The following is a 12,042-nucleotide window of genomic DNA, read 5'->3' on the forward strand; positions in this document are numbered from 1 at the left end:
ATAAATTTGCAACCTTAAAGTCACATTGATAATGATGCAGTATTTTGTTGCATGAATTACTATCTCAAGTTTCATTTATTGGAATGCATTAATATGCCTTACTTCTACAACTAATAGGTAAGAAGCAAGAAAAGATTCCCCATGCCCTGCTAATGAATATGTTCCATTTCAATGAAAAATGCATGAAAGAAAATATGTCCTATAATAACATCAGCCATCACTTCAACCAGCTCTCTAGATGGTTTCATTACATTCATAAAAAATAAGCATATAAATTGATATTTGATAATGGTTATTAATTATGTGTTGATAATAATGCAAAATTTAGATTTAAATTTGAATAGAATGTAAAGTGTAATACTTGCATCAAGGATAGGTAATTTATTGGTATACAGTGTATACTATTTTGGCTATATAACAAAAATAGTGTGGGGTGGTATGTCTGAGAGAACTTGCATAAAGAAGAATCAAAAAGTATTTGTATTTATGTCTTTCTGTGTGTGAGAGAATTTACTGACCAAGTAAAGTTGAAAAATCAATGAGCATACTGAAACCAGGACATCAGAAATGAGAGTCAGAGAGTAAACACATTTAAAGAGTATTTTTCTATCATCTGTCTTTGTCAAACTGGAGAAGGAATTTGAAAACTGAGCTATGGAAGATTACCTCCTTGAGAGTCTAGCATACAAGACTAATTCCCTGGTTAAACTGTGAATATTAATCAGTTTTACAAGTTGACCTTTTTAGGACACTGATAGCCAGTCAGATTTTTTTTTTCAGGGCCAGAGAGTAATGTGAGAAATCATGAACTGAGAATAGAAAACTAGATATTTGGATAGAAAACTGGGTATTTGGATATTCTGAAACCAAATAAAGAAGCTGAAAGATCTAATAGATATATGTATAAATATAGTAGAGAAAATATTGGTGTATTGACTAGGTTGAGCCTCTTCTTGTCCTTACATATGTCTACTGTCTCATATTGAATTTCAGTTATGTCTACTTGATAACCTGTATTATTGGACTATACACTCTTGAAGAAAATGCCATTAATCATCTTATTCATTCATAAGTGAGTTATCATGGTTTATTAATGTGACTAAGAATTCTTAAATAAAAAGTTGAGTTTCAAAACTCAGACATATACCTCTTAATTGTGCGAATCTAGGCAAGTTAGTTAACCCTACTGTACATGAAATTCCTCACTTGTAAAACATATCTTGCAGAATTTTCGTATGTGTAATTGATTTGCAAATAAAATGAGTAACACATTGCTCCATTTATAATAAGTATTAAATAACTGCATATTCATTGGATATTCACAGGACCTGGCTCCAGGTAGGCACTCCTTTTATCCTTTCTTAAAAAAAATTCAATTTCACTGAATTTTTTCATTTGGATTTTCCCCAGAGTTGGAGATAAGGAATAGTTGCATCTCTTCACTTCCTTCATGGGATTTAAGTTGTTTGAACTTATGGTACAAGGAAATTTATATGTATTTGAAGAAAGTTAAGAATCAGAGATCCATAAGGCAGCTTCAAGAGAGGTGGTAGGTATTTGTAGAGTTGTCTCCTGCTGCAGTGCTGAAATCACTGCAGGATTTGTGAATGTGGGGCATGGAACTGAAAACATCTTCTATGTAAAGTGAATCATGACATACAGACTGATCTTCTAAGCCTAAGATAAATACATAGAGGAGAAAGACATTTTATATGCCTTATATTGGAATTCCTTATAACTAGCACAGTTCCTGGCATATAGTTGATACTTAAAAAGAGTTAGCTGAGCCAGAATAAGCCAGATACAGAAAGACATGTACTGCATCTTCTCTCTCATAATTGGGAAGTAAAAAACAAAAAAGTAATATATTGATCTGAAAGTAGAAGAGGCATTACAAGGAACTAAGCAGAGTAAAAACATAGAAGTCTGGATAGTCATAATAAATTCAGGATGCATACAAATGTAGAAATATCACAGCAAATTCTATTAATCTGTACAATGAAAAATAAAATATATTAATCTGACGATGGTATTTCACAGAGCTACTAACACATACATACTAAAATTTTTGTGTAAAAGACAATGTACTATTTTTCTAAATAAGCTCAGTATTTTGACGTTACTGCTGAAATAGTAACTCTATTGGTTTTTTATTATAATCCTAATATCTTTTTGGATTGCCTAAATGTAATACATTTGGTAGGTAATCAATGATAAAACCCACAATATTATGGACTATAAAACATTTTTGTGATTACATAAATGCTATTTTATAGTATAGTTTTAATGGATTTATTTTATGAGAACTTTGAATATATAAAAATGCCATATTTTATAAAGACAGAGATGAAAACAATTACTAAAACTCTCCCTTGAGAACAAGAGTCCTTTATTCCACCTACTAGGTAATCTCTCTTCATTTTAGGTATGTCTTAAAATGAGAAGCCCTGTATAACTGAATACACTATCAAAGTTAAACAAAAATATAGAAAAAAATTCCAATAGGATAAAGAAAATGTGGTATATATACACAATAGAATATTACTCAGCAATAAAAGAGAATAAAATCATGGCATTTGCAGGTAAATTAATGGATTTGGAGAATATAATGCTAAGTGAAGTTAGCCAATCCCCCCAAACCAAATGCAGAATATTTTCTCTATTATAAGGAGGCTGATTCATAGTGTGGTTGGCAGGGGGAGCATGAGAGGATTAGACAAATTCTAGATAGGCCAAAGGGGTGGGAGGGGAGTGGAGGGAGACATAGGGGTAAAAATGTTGGTGGAATGAAATGGACATCATTACCCTAAGTACATGTATGAAGACAAGGATGGTATGAATATACTTTACATACAACCAGAGATATGAAAAGTTTCGCTCTATATGTGTAATATGAATTGTAATGCATTCTGCTGTCATATATAAAAAATTAGAATCAAATAAAAAGAAACCAAAGTTCTCAACAAATTTGAGGCTTTAAGAAAATTTATTAAAATAAAGATATGTTTTTAAAAAACTCCAAAAAAGAAATTTCTATTTGAGAATAAAGAATAGGATTGCAATCCAGAACACATACACATACAGGGGTGACCTTTGTACATATCAATTTTGTACCTTTGCAATCCAGAACACATACACATACAGGGGTGACCTTTGTACATATCTGGAAAATTTTAAAAAGTTGGGGTGTTATGAGGACAAAGAAACTTATGTAATCTACTTTGGAAGAAAGCTCATTGGCACTATTGGTGCTTGTGGGAGCTGGAAAATTGAGTGACAGCAGTTCTAAGTAAATCTAGTCTGAAGTTTATGGTCAGTTACTAAACAAAACCAGTCTTAAAGCTAGTGCAGACTATTTCATTGGATTAGTTCTGTGAGATCCTTCCTAGAGCAGGTATCCATGACCTGAGCATGTTTCTTTCTGTTCTACAGCCCCTTGACTTCACCTTACCTGGCTATGACAGGAATGACTCCATTTTGTATAATGTGATTCCATAATACATAGAATAATTAAATTTTAAAACATCTACTTAGGCTTAAAGTTCTTTTTAAAAAAATTTCAAGTGGATCTTAGGAGATGAAAATATTGAATCATTATAATTAGTTTAATATTCTATGAATTAATAAAATTTTTTAAAACATCATGATGTGTTTGGATTTCAGTGAATTTTCCATAATGGGATATCTAAAATTAGAAGTTCTGTATACTAACATTGTTTTCTTAAAAAAAAAAATGATCTAAGATGGAGTCATGATCGTTACTACATAGCAGAGCTGTGCCATGGAAAAGAATATATGAACAGCTATTAGCACTGGGTGCAGGAATGCATGCCTATAATTCCATCACTTCTGAAGGTAGGAGTATGGCAAGTTCAACATCAGCATCTAGCAGCTTAGCAAGATTTTGACTCAAAATTAAAAAAAATAATAATAAAATAAATAAAAAGGTTGAGGGTGTTGCTCAGTGGTAGAGCACTTACTTAGCATATGCAAGGTCCCAAATACATTCTCCAGTACAAAAAATCATAGTAATAATAATAAGACAAGTGTTATCAAGAAATGGAGTTGTTGCAAGCTATTACAGAAAATGGAGTTATTAGAAGCCATGCCAAATGTATTATTAAATACATTGAAAATATTATTCATAAAAAGCAGAGTTGAAGATATTTGATATCCTAAAGATTATCCTAAAGGTTTTGCTTTTTAATTTTTTTAAAAATTATGTTGTTTTTCTTGATTATGGTGGTTTCCTCTAGTTTTACTTAAAAATCTGGTTACTAGGAAGATCATCACTAAGCCTGGAATAAATTTGATATTAGGGACAGTGAACTTTTAAAAATGCCATCTAAAAATTCTCCCAATATCCCTAGAAATAACTGTATCTCATTTATGCAATACTGGCTGAGATAGAACATGTCAAAAGAAATTTCAAAGAAGTAGTCTTAGAATGGTGATTATAAGTAATAATAAACTTCCTTTATAATCTATTTTAAATATAATAACTGCTTCTTTCTTCCAAGTTTGTCATAATAGAAAATAAAAATGCAAATACCAATATACATTCATCTAATAAATGTTTGAGCCATGATTAAACAAACACTGATTCATAATATCCATTGTAGTGTGGTTAACTCAAAAGGCTAGTGAACTCACAGAAGATGCTTTTTGAATCTTCAATTATTATTATGGATGCTATAGAGTATACCACTTAACTTTCCTGTTTCCCTCTTAATTGAACAGTTAGGCTCAGATGCATTCTTGTGCTTCAATTGCATCCACTTAGGCCCATTAACAGAAATCCTTTCAACTCAGCCTTGTAGAGAGTGGGCACAATTTCTGACCACAAAATGGTTTTTCCTAGGAAAAGGTTTGTCTTAAAATCAATAGAGGTATGAAAAAAGGTGGACAGAAGATAGTGTCCAGCTGCCTCTCTCTAAGTAGAAAACATAAAATTAAAAACATAAAATGTATACAAATATCAAAATATCATGTATATCATGAATATATACAATTATCTTTGTCAATTAAGAAAGAAAAGGAAGGAAAGAGATACAGTAGTGGAGGAGAGAAAAAGGTTGGCACCTACGTATATTGGTTCAGAACTTACTGGCTTTCTCTAATACATATTTAAGTCTCTTCTGTTTTTATGTTGAATGCCCTCAAAACCTTTATTTTGGTTTCCTTTATAAATTTCTTCAAACCCATATGTACTTCTTTCTCCTTCACCTTTATTTCCTAGCAAATGATTTAAAATAGAGTCTGGGAAACAGTGTAGTTTGTGTTACTATTTTAGCAGAAACAACTCTTCTGCAAGACTGTACCAAAAAGAAAAGTAATTTATGTTTTTCTAGGATTCATTTTGAACATCATCTACCTCTGTCTTAATATTAGAAGCACTTGCAAAATGTGTCTGTTCCTTGCCCTGACAGGGAATCTAACTTTCTGTCTACTCCAATTACTATTGTAATTACTATTTTGATCTTACCTACACCAAATGTTGTCTCTGCCCCATCTTTAAATGCTTATCATCTAGCTATAATCATCACAATTTAACAACATGTGAAGCAATGCTCATTGAGTTTAATGAGTCTTCTTTCAGAATTGTATCTTAATTCAGAGGAAATTATGCTAACTTTTGAGAAAAAATACTCATTATTAATTACTTATTAATTAATTATTTTGAACTGTTTATGAAATTTGCAATGATCAACTTTAGTGGAAGAATTTTTGAAGATACAAGAGATCATTTGTCTCTCCTTCACTATTCCTAACTCTCTATGCCTCACAAAAGTGTTCTCACCTTTATTTTTGTTTATTTTACCTGAGCCAACTACTATCATTATGTTCATTTGAACACCTTTGTATCTTGCATAGTTTATTAATAAGTTCCTCAAATTTGAGAAGCCCTTATCTAGCTATATCAACTTTCCCAATATAGGACAAAAAGTGTCTCTTTGATGTTTACTTGGAAGAATGGAATAAGATAGCAAAATATTACAACTTTTAAATTGAGAACATTAATTTTGTGTAAGATAACGTTTTACTTTCCATATTTGCAGTTATTTCTTGAGATCATATTGTTAAGTGTTTGGCTTGACAGGCCAGAGTTGGTGTACCATAGTGGGGAGATGTCTAAAGTTTAACTTCATTTCCTCCAACACTTTGCAATGACCCAAGTGGCTCATCACTTTTTGAAAAATTTCAAATATTGATGATTTCCATTTCTGAACCATTCTTTCTTTCTTTCTTTCTTTCTTTCTTTCTTTCTTTCTTTCTTTCTTTCTTTCTTTATCTTACATTTCATTAGCATTGATTCAGTTGGATTTCCTTTTGTTTGTTTGATTTCTCATCTTTGTTCATTTTCTCTTCATTTGGTTTTAGAGTTTATATACAAGTATACTTTCATTGTTCTCCAACAAGAACCATTGCTGATAACTTAAGTCTTTGGGGAATATGCAGAAACATTTTTAATTTTCACATTATCTAAGAATATTTCTTGCACTCAGATTCCATGGGCCCAGGGATAACATATATCCTGTGTTCCATGTAACTCAATCACACATTGAAGACCCTCACCCACTAAAGTGCCGTGGGTATTTCCATTGGAAAAAAATTCTGTAGGATCTTGAAATGTAAACCAATTTATTGAATATTTCCATTGTCAACAAGAAAGTTAGAAGTATTAAAATTACATGTTTGGATGGTTTACTATTACTTATCACTGCCTAGCTCACTCCATATTATAGCCTTCCCTCACACACTAGGTCAATTACATGATGTGTTTGATTCATCTGGAATAGAACACTAAAATCATAGAGGATTTGTTCCTGTTTTGGGAGAATATTTACTTTTCATATAATTCTGTTGATCTTAAGCAAGGATACTGTCAGAGATACTGGCTCCTAAGTCACTGGCATTGGACAAAATGATGAGAGAGGATAATCAAACATAACTTTTGGAACATTTTACTAAACAGCAATTCTATAAAGTTTCATGTTAAAAATAAATGTATGCATTGCTAGTAAATAGATAACAAAATTTCTAATTTCTAAAAATAAAGCAGTGACTGTTAAAGACATCTGACTCTTATGACAAGGTTAAGCTATATCCTTAGACCAGGCTTAGGGTTGCATATATTTATTCTTGTCTGTTGGACATTTGGTAGAAAACTTTAAGTACACCACAGGTAGCTAATGGCTTTCGATTCAAATAATTAATTTTTAGAAATAAGTTCATATCTAAGCCTAGAAAAAGAGAATGAGGAGTGCTCATGAGCCTTCCACAGAAATCCTCAGCTCCAGTCCGTTGTAATAGAATTGCTGTACTCACCAAGAAAATGCTGATAAATGGGTTAGAAAAAGAAATGAGATGGAACTTTCTCTCGACAATTTGTAGGCCCAGCCTGATGAATCAGATAGGCTTTTAAACAGACGACAGACAATAATTTAGGTCTTCAAATCTCTTTTCTAAAGGGTCTAGGATTTTTTATTTTTTTCAGTACAGAAACTAAAACCTTTGAAAAATAAATGTGTTGCTGACACCCGCAAGCATGAATATTTTGAAATCATAAATAGCTCAGGGAAAGAAGCAGCAATGAAGGACCCTGATAAATTTGTTAGACAATGCAGAGTATGGATGCCCACTATCTGGATATTGCCTAGGAGATCTAAATAAGAAAATATGGATGACTCGTAAATTAATGTTTAATGGTCAGTGATTGAAAAGTAACAAATGAAACTGATGATTTCACAAAAAAAGACCAGTGAGTAAGTCATTGCCTACCCCAATGTTTTTTTCTTCAATATCATCATAATGTGCTAAAATATAATAAAAAGTTATGCAAAATCCAGATAGTTATCTGTATCACTACTTATATAGATCCATCCTAGGAACAGACCTAGGAGAAATGTATTGTTTTGATTCTAACTATTTTTCCTTCTGGTTGGATAGTTAATATTAATACTTTTGTTTTATAATATATACCATATACAAATTTGTTGTTGAAAATAGTTTGGAATTTTTAAAAGAAAAATGGAGGCTTCTGTGTATATATAAATTCTAGGGGTCAGTGACAGATTGTGAATCTTATAACCCATGCAATAGGTCACAGGATATCTGGTATTTTCTTTTAAAATTTTATTTTTAAAAAATGATGTAATAGAAAAATTCATAAGGGACACAATTTAATAGTTATTGGGGATTTGTAGGGAGGATTGATTTGCTAGCTCTTGCTTATCGTGAATAATTTAACATTGCTATTACTATGAAATCACCCCAGTTTTATTAGCTCTAGAATGAAAATAACACCTTTAACCTAGTTTATTTTTTGAGAAATAAGTAAAAGAAGGAAATATAAAATAGAGTATTCATACAAAGTAAATATGCATTAAGCATGAGGCATTATTAAGCAAGGATATCCTGAATTCTTTGCCTTTGGTATTCCCTAGGAAGGAACATAGTCTTTCCATATCTATTTCCGAGTTTCTTTTATCTAGTTTTGTATTATCTATAGTTCCTCTAATTTTTTCCTACCCTGCAGCTCAATCAATTAGAAGTTGTGTATAATCCAAAATTATCTCATTGAGACCTTTGCAAGATGTGGCCATTATGTAATTCAGTGTTTTTATTTTCTCTGTATATCCACTTACATTTTGAATATTTGCACAATTTTGCAATTAGATAGCATCCACCAGATAGTTATCAATGACCTGCTATGATTCAGGCATTGTGGTAGTCAATACGAAGACAGCAAGTTTAAGTCACATGTTTATCTTCTAAAAACCTACCAGTGGAAAGTGAAGAGCTAGGGAGGGAAATGGGCAGAGAAGCTGAAAGAGAACTTTTAAATATTATAGCAACTATAAGAAATATATGCAACATGTTTCAGAGCAAAATGTAATACCACCTATGTTAGCTTACCTGTACAAGTAGGATGGGAAGAGACATTCTGTATCTTAAAGGGTGAAAGGACTCCAGCAAGGATAAAGAGAATGTTTCAAACTTGGGATGATCTGCTAAGTGATTTTAACTTTCCAGTATTGTCAAATTCAACTGTTTTTTTCTCCTTACCTATGATTTAGAGTGGGCCTGTGTAAGTCCTATTAGATAAGTTTTATGTCATGGAATTGACCTAAGACATATTATCCTCATGGACCTAGAAAGGTAAATAACCCAGGCACTCTTGGCAACCACCTAGAATACAGACTTAATATGAATGTTGAACAGGTAACTTTTTGAGGGGGTGAAGTTGCTGGGGATAAAATCCAGGGCCTCGAGTATGCAAAGCAAATATTCTACCACTGAGCTATTACCCCAAACTTTTAGATCAAGATTTAAGAGGAAAAAGACTCAGATGGAGAGTCAGGGGAAAAATGTGTAGCTTTTCTCATCTTTCCTGCCAAGAAAACTTTTTTTTCCTGATAAAATTCTAAATCCTTTTTCTATATTTATAAAGTTTACTCCATGCAGAGTTTTTCTAGAGGGCAGAGCTTAATTCCCATCATAAGTGTTAAAAATGCGAAGTGTTTGTTTGATTAACTTCCTCTGTAACCAACTGTGGGTCTGTGACCCAGACTTTCCATCAGGCATGCTGTCTGTCCTTTAGAATGCCAGATGCAATGATGCAGATGCTGTGTAGAATCCATTCTGACAGAGGCAGCAATAGTAGTGACAGCAGCACCCAGTTTGTTGCTATCTATGTACAACAGAAGCACTTAATGTTCTGTAGTAGAGGCTGAGGTTACTATACACGTGGCTACTTCACCTTCCCTAATTCCTGCCTATGTCTCTAATTTTATTCAACAACTTCTCTGGCAATCCTGTAAGCATCCCATAATTCTTTCAATTGATTACTTTAAGGTATAGAGCAGAAAAGTAGTTTCTATGGTTTGAAAGTAAGGACCAAAGAAAAACTAAAATTAATAAGGTCATGAAAATGTGTCATTAACTTGTTTTCTTCCACATACAGGTAGTGCCAATTATGAACGTGTGAAAGGGCATTGCTCAGACGAATCCTGTGAATTTGTGCCAGCTGCTTGTGACTAGCAGGTACATCTTTCAAACTTTGTAAACTATTTTTTACTTTAGTCTGAGTTCATGCTTACATTTCTAACATTGGTCTTTAGAATATATTTTTAAAGGTTCAATATTGTCCTAGAGAGAACTCAAGGAATGTAATTTTTAAACATTTAATCCATTAAAGCTTTTAGTCTTTTCAGCATTTACAGTGGAGTGATAAAAATTAGATGCCAAGGTCTAAGGTCCACAGCTCCTGTTCATCAAATTCCTACTCTACTATTTGAGAAGTGCAATGTTAAATGAATTATATGAGTTAATTTCATTTAATCATTAGTTAACCCTGTGAAGAAAGTACTATCTTTTCTATATGAATGGTAAAATTTGTAATTAGACACGTAAATAATATGCATAAAGCTAAATACATACTAAGTGGAAGAGCTAGGATTTGATCCAAGGGCTCTCTATCTTTAGAATCTGATTTTTTAAGAGAGAGAGAGAGAGAGAGAGAGAGAGAGAGAGAGAGAGAGAGAGAGAGATTTTTTAATATTTATTTTACAGTTTTTGGTGGACACAACATCTTTATTTTTATGTGGTGGTCAGGATCGAACCCAGTGCCCCACGCATGCCAGGCAAGTGCTTACTGCTTGAGCCACATTCCCAGTCCAGAACCTGAATTCTTAATCTGTGTAATCATTGGTGTCAGGCTTTCCTAAGATGCCATCTTCCAAGGGGATGATTCTTTGTTTACAACTAAGCTCAGAAGTATGTGTTTATTTTTTTTTTACAGAGTTATTGTTCTTTATTAATGGAAAACCACTTTGCTTTTTCCTAGTAATATTGCATAAACATACTGTGTGTTTTGATTGATTTTTTTGGTCCATAGAAAAGAGATCAAATGAATTACATATTTTCAAGCCAAAATCAACTCTTTAATTCCAGTGTGAAAAAGAATTCCTGATGAAAATTTAGACAATTACTCTGAACTCTTATCAATAAAAATAAAGAATGTCTAAATTTATTTTTCATATTTTTCTTTCATAAAATTAATGTACTAGGTATTTAAAGTTTAATCAATATTAATAGTACCTTATCTAAAAAAATTGATGCCCATAAAAATATGTTACTGAAAGAGTGGAAAAATGATGTAAAAAATATTCTCATATTTCTTCTTTCTGAATTTACCCTATTGAGAAGACACAGAGAATGAAGTTTTCACTAACCAGGAAGATTCTAATTCAACTTATTAATTCCCTTGTAAGCAATTTTATAGTAATTGTGGATTTTATTTTAATGTTGGAAATTTAGACAAAGACAAAAAACATTTTGAAAAACTGAGGATAGAGATGTTAGGTCCTATATCAGAATTTTGAAATCTGAGGCATCATTTGTAAAACACAAGTAACATAGATATGCAAAAAGTATTTTGACTTTTTGATGAAATGAACTCTGTGACCTTCTATTATTGAAGAACTGTCAGGAAACCAGTGAGATGGCAACTGAGAAAAATGTCACAACACAGATGGAATCTTACAGTGATTTTTCTTAAGAGGATACTAAAATATTGGGAGTGAGTAACTTAACAAATCTCAAAGGAATATCAGTCTCTCAAAGTGAACACATTTCTCTCTGATGGTCTTAGAAATATTAAATTTGATGATAAAGAAAATAATAATCCATGAGGAAGTTCTCTGTTTGACCTCTGAAAACACATATTAGTGTAACCATCTGTGTAAATGAGGTTAAAAAAACTTTATCCCTTGATTTACTTGACTATAAAGTACTAAGGTATTTTTTAATCAATGTAATAAAAAGGATAGTAGGTGTGTTAAGACAGTAATAGTTCATACACAGTTATGATCTTGTTTTAAATCCTGTCCTTTAAGTTAAATGCTACCTACCTCTTAAGAGTCATAAAACCAATTCTCAAGTTTCTAAAACTCTTGATTCATTGAATAAATAATAAGGAAATATGCTAGCTTGGGAAGATAGGAAGCAGGTAGAAAAGTTCTTCATTAGATAATTTTA

The sequence above is a fragment of the Urocitellus parryii genome, chromosome 4 (assembly GCF_045843805.1).
Source record: "Urocitellus parryii isolate mUroPar1 chromosome 4, mUroPar1.hap1, whole genome shotgun sequence".
Taxonomy (NCBI): Eukaryota; Metazoa; Chordata; class Mammalia; order Rodentia; family Sciuridae; genus Urocitellus; species Urocitellus parryii.